Genomic DNA, 6,000 nt, shown 5'->3' with positions numbered 1-6,000 from the left:
GTGGAGGACTGACAGGCTGGGAAACAGATGGACATTGCCTTCCATGGAGCCATGGTGGTAGCATGGCTTAGAAAGGTAATATAAGTGAAGGCTTTCGAAACACATAAATTATCCGAGGACAACCCTTTTCTCCTCAAAGACACAAATTGGTGTGAAAAATGTGTAACAATTAATTAAAAATGTTGTGTGTATTGGGAGACTATACGGGGCTAGAATAGGTGACAAATGAAAAATAGCTTTCTGTTCAGTTCAAACAATGAACAAGCTGCTTGTATTGTGAAGGCAGCGTCATGCATTTCTCTCCCTGCACTCTATTCCCCGATGTGACTGCTGAACACTGCCTGAGAAAATGTTTCTATCCTCCTGACTTGTCGAGCGCAAAAGAAACATCTGCCCTATTTAAACGACCCATTCCATTTTTGATTCACTTTTCAGGTCTAACCTCAGGCTATCCCCAAACACCCGTCGGGAACGGGCATAGCCTAGATAAAAAATGATGAAGACCTCGACCTATTTCTGTTTCTATAAGCTATTTTCTCTGACCTGCACTGTTTGGATGAGACGTGAGCACTTCTGCAGAAACCTTTTTTGGATGTGAACCAAAGTGATGGTTCAGAGCTGGTGGTCACCTTCCCCCACAGAAATGTCTTTACTTAACTGAGCCTGACAGTACTGCACTGAACAGATGTTTAATTCTGGTCTCTCATACTGTCTGGGTTATAAAAGGTTAAAGCTATTGTCAGCTTGGACATAATACATGTAGATTTATTACACACTTCACTTCCAACAGAGGTGCCAAGCTGTCCCATATTGGCAAAGCCCACTGATATTTAAAACATACTGTAGGAGGACTGACATCCACTGGATGAAGCTTGTTATTGCAATGTTGTGATCATGTCACAAGGCTTAAAGATCCCCTCCCGACATGTATTAAGACATATACAAATTGTCTGCTGTGTGTGGCTGATGTTTTTTCTGAAATATATAAGTAGAAATATATAATTCCGACATATAAAATCCTTTAAAAGGACTTCTTCTAGCTCATTAAAAATGTAATTATCTATGAATATGCTAATTTTGTTCATTTTTAAGGTTTTTCTGCCGGACACAAGATATCACCTCCTTCACTGTAAAGTCAAATTCAATTTTAGGAACAAGAAGAACAACATGTTTTTGAGTGAAAGAGGACTTAAATGTAAGGAAACTTTCATAAAATAAGTTGTAAATGTTGTAATTTGTAATTTGTAAAACATGATATTAATCCACAGAGACATCACTGTATAATGTCTGTAAATGTTTTGCTTCTAACTGAGTGAAATATATAAATAAGTAAAATATAATGAATATGTAATCAGGGGAAATGAATGGCACAAATCAGAAAAACAATCTCTTCATTTTCTTTTATAACTTTCATAAGAGCATGTTTTGGCTAAACCCTGTGAGTGAAGAATTTTCCCACAGGGAACAAATACAATCAAAAGTGATGCATGCTCCATTAAAATTAATGGAATTTATTGAATAGTCTAAAGTAGATATTATGTTTTTCTGTACTGAAACACACACAGTATTGACATTCTTGTAGAATAATAACACACAAGCAAATACTACCCCATTGCATTTGCCTTCTACTATATTTCAAAGAGAAATCTTGTACTTGTTTTTGTCAGGTGGCTGTCATTAGGAGTTACTTTGCAGAAAAAGATTTGGCATGAATAAGACCTGATGAGCTCATACATATACTTTAAGATTAATTTAGTTTAGTTTAAATGATTTGATTGACCTTGTTGGTTGGGTAAAACACCACCTGGAGTAGCTAAAAGGTTAAAACACTGCACACACATTATCGCACCATTATTGTGTTTTGGTATAAAGTTGGCAGGACTCAGTTAGGGAAAGGTAATATAATGTATTTCCTCGCATCAATCAGGATTTAGGAACAGCTGAATCTAAGTCTTATGACAGCTGATGACTAGATCCCCAAATGTGGATTAATCGGCCCCTGTAAATAGTCCCCGACAAATACACTTATTTACTCCTGTTTGAGTAATGTCTGCTAAAAACTACAGTGCCCAGCTGTTTTAGAAATGTTTTTTAAGATATTGTTCTTCAGTAGGAGTAATGGGTTTTGGCCTGAGAGCCTCAAAGAGGAAAATCTTGAGAAATGGGCTAATACATTTTTGGTTTTGGTCTTTTCATGGGATTTCTTGACAGTTCAAAAAAATATACAGTTGTAAGGAAATTTTTCATTTGTGGTGAACATTTTTCACCTACCTGCTGATGTTCACTTTAATGTGCTCCCTGGGGAACAAATCAAATTGCTAAACAAACAGCGGCCTTAGTTTGATTAACAAGCTGCTGTCTAACTGCAAATCCTCCATGGTGGACTCATTTATTTGCATCCTATGTATCGCTGAATAGTTTGCTATAAATGACCAAGCTGGACACTTTTCAGCTAAGCTTTCCATTTCAGCATTTTAGCTTTGTATTGGTTTTGTAATAGAATGAAAATCTAAAGAAAATAAGCAAACAAAAATGAAACTCTGATGATTTTTGTCCAAATTGTTCATTCTTGTTGCACTAACAGTCCAGAAATGGTGACATGTTAAACTAGGTAATATTCTGTTGCTTATACTATCTGAACACTAATCAGTGGTTTTGAATCAAAGGGGTTTAACTGGTATTTTGGATGAAAAACACACATATCAAGTAAAAGATCTTGAGGGGATTTATTTAATGAAGTAAACAACTTGTTATTCGTATTTTTGTTGGGTCCCCTGGTTTTGGTTCGACTCTCCTGTAAAGCTCTGCCAAATCTGCCTCAAATCCCGGATTCAAGTCCTTGATAACGTATTTTTGAAGACAACTGCCTCAACATTTATTACAACAAACACTGAAGTTGTCTTTCTGATTTAGAATTTTTGTCACATTTTACTGACTGAAAAGAAGTTACATTTCTGCCAGCAGACATTGGCAGGAATTTCAGAGTGTAATCTCACAGGATACCAGCGCAGCTTTGAGTGTGTTCACTCTTTGGAAATGGAAGTTGTTCAGATTTTAATGTTGTCTGCTCAAGTCTAATGTCAGGAAAATGTACTGTGTGAGGCTTTAAAAATCCCCATTTTACTGTGTATGCATGTGCAGAGAGTACTTTTAACAGTATAAAAGAACATACAGTGTTCATAAGACAAATAAGAATATTCTTGATTTATAAGTGGTCACATTGCCTTAAGAGGATTTTATTAAGAATGTAAGAATTTATAAATGTTATGCAGTCATATTTGACTCTTCAGATACTCACATGTAACTGTTCTAAATGCAACAACTTCTGCATTAATAACTGTAATAATTTATCATTTTGGGATAAATCCTATAACCAAGAATTGATGGTCACATCTTTCCACCAAGCTGCTCAAAAATGTCAAAACAAAAACAAGTTAAGTCGAATTGACCAAGTACCTCACTGTATATGTTTGTATGTTTTCCACCTCTACTGTTGAATCAGTACCACTAGATGGCCCCCATCTTACATCTACCACCAACCACAACATAAGCAGACCTTCAACATGCATGTGAGCTACATTAAACTGCCTTTAACCCTTTTAATGGTATTTTCTGCCATTTGGTGGAGCACATTTTGAGTTCCATTATTTTATCAAAAAAATGTGTTGTATTTTATTTAACCTGATTAAGCTAGCACTCACAGTTTAAGTACTATGTCACGCCTAACAAATACCCAGGGTACACTGCAGTTTTCAGAACCGGCCCTTTAAAAAATGTACATAAAGCAAATGGAGTTTTAGGTTATCATGTTTGTTTGTTTGAAACAAACAAATAGAATATGAATAGAATTATGTAAATCGACAAACAAGTCTAATATTTGTAATATTTTTGCTCAACCAATCGTTTGAAATGGCCATTCATTCCTAAAAGTCTTATTTCTAATGTTTCTTTAACTGAACTGAACATTGCTGTGGTATAAAAAGAAAAACTAATGCTTACAATGTTGAAAGTGCACTTTGTGGACATTTCTACTGTTTAGCAGACTCATGATTTAAAAACTATAAAAGGGTTAAGTCAGTCAGTGCAGATGTATCCACAGACCTTTACTAATCATAATAATACTATTACCTTTGTTTTTTAAATTTTGCTAGATTTTGTTGATATTTATTAACTCGCTGACACATAATATCACTAATAAATGTTCCCTTTACATTCACTAACATTTCCATGTACTACTGCTAAGTTACAAAGAATCAGCCCATGTGAGAAATATAAATTATTATGACTTACTGTCTGTAAAGACTTACTGTCTCAGAAGTAAGATAATTATTATATTATTATCATAAGATAATTTCAAATGTATATTTTAAGAAGATACCCAACAAAATTAACAGTCAAAAGTTAAAACAAACAGATCCACCCATTAGGATAAAAAGAAACTATAAAAGACTCAGGAAAGGGTTTTAAAGAGGTTTTTAAAGAGTTTTATGCCGACGCAGCCAACTTATCTTGAAGACTCTGTGATAATTAGTGTCCAAAGAGCCACTATCTCCTCCGCTGATACATGCAAACAGTGTTTGTACAGATAACACTATTGTCTTAACAAATGTATGAGCAGTGGCATAAGGCGCGTTCAAACTGCCGCCCTCAGATTCCTTTTTTTGTCTCTTGGATAAAACACAAAATACCACAAGCAACCTGCCTAATCTTAAATTTAACTACAACTGTGTTCTAACAAATGTTGACTTCCATGTGCTGATTTCTTATTCTTTTTTTGGTTTTTGGCTTTGTGGACATATTTTTGATATTTTGGGAGTAAAATGAGCATTGTTCAGGAGCCAAATGATTGTCTTCATCTGATCCAAAATCCTAAACCAGATCACTGAGCCTGTTGATTCACTGAATTGGATGGAGAATAAACTTTCCTTTATTTCACCCCTACATTGATGTAATTTGCATGCTAAGAAAGTAAAATCATCAGGTGTTGTGGCAGGAGATGTCTTTTTTCCAGCCGATGGACCCCTGCTCTGTACTTTTTGAAGAAAAAGCTTCTGCACACGAGTAGATTGTGGCTGTACTCTTCAGATTCAGAAGCTGCAGGCACCAACAATAGAAGACTAACTGGAGCACAGAAAGGAAAACGAAACAAACAAACAAAACAAAAATAAAATTGTCCTGTTTGCCTGGGTTTGACGGTGAAAAACCAGTTAAATTATATAAAACCAAAAACTTTTAAGCCATGCTAGCAGAGTGGCTCCAGGGATGGCATTGTTTGTCTGTCTGTCGGCCCACCATTTGGTCCAGACTGAAATATCTCAACAACTACTGGATGGATTGCTGCTAGCATGGCTGTAGGCTCTTGTTTTCCCCTCAGTTATAGGTAAAATGAAGATGTGCGTGTGAGAGATTTTTGGATATTGGGTCCACGACCTATTTAGCAAAAGACATTTAGCTACATCTATCCTCTAATGTGTCTCCCTTTCAAATTAATTGAGATGAAGCCACTGTGGCCTTATATCCTTTGTAACGTGGACAGATTTTAGGTGTCAACTGTATTCCTGTTCATTATCAAGACTCATGAGAAATGTTCTAATCAGTTTCTGTCCATTTCACCTGAGCAAGCATATCTGTTTATCCTGACTGCAGCTCCTTTTTAATGTGTGGGGTCAGAGACATGAAGCGCTGATAATAAGTAAACACTGGTCTCAATAAGATGAGCAGCCATGACAAGCAACAAAGTACCAAACTGATATTCACTTCCACTTTTATTTTCACAAAATATTGTTGTCCATGAGGGTGTTACACATTTTTTATTCATTCATCACCTTATTCTACAAAACTGAACCTCATATGAATTCATAAAGTCTTGCTTTCCAGACCAACTCTTGGCATTTTCAGTTTTTACAATCATCAGATCAAGTACAACAAGATCCTGCAGTCAAAACTTTGCATAAGTAAAAACAGAATGTATTGACATTTGTAGTATCAGAAATAAAAATA

The sequence above is a fragment of the Dicentrarchus labrax genome, unplaced genomic scaffold, assembly GCF_905237075.1.
Source record: "Dicentrarchus labrax unplaced genomic scaffold, dlabrax2021, whole genome shotgun sequence".
Taxonomy (NCBI): Eukaryota; Metazoa; Chordata; class Actinopteri; family Moronidae; genus Dicentrarchus; species Dicentrarchus labrax.
Note: the sequence above shows the minus strand (reverse complement) of the source record.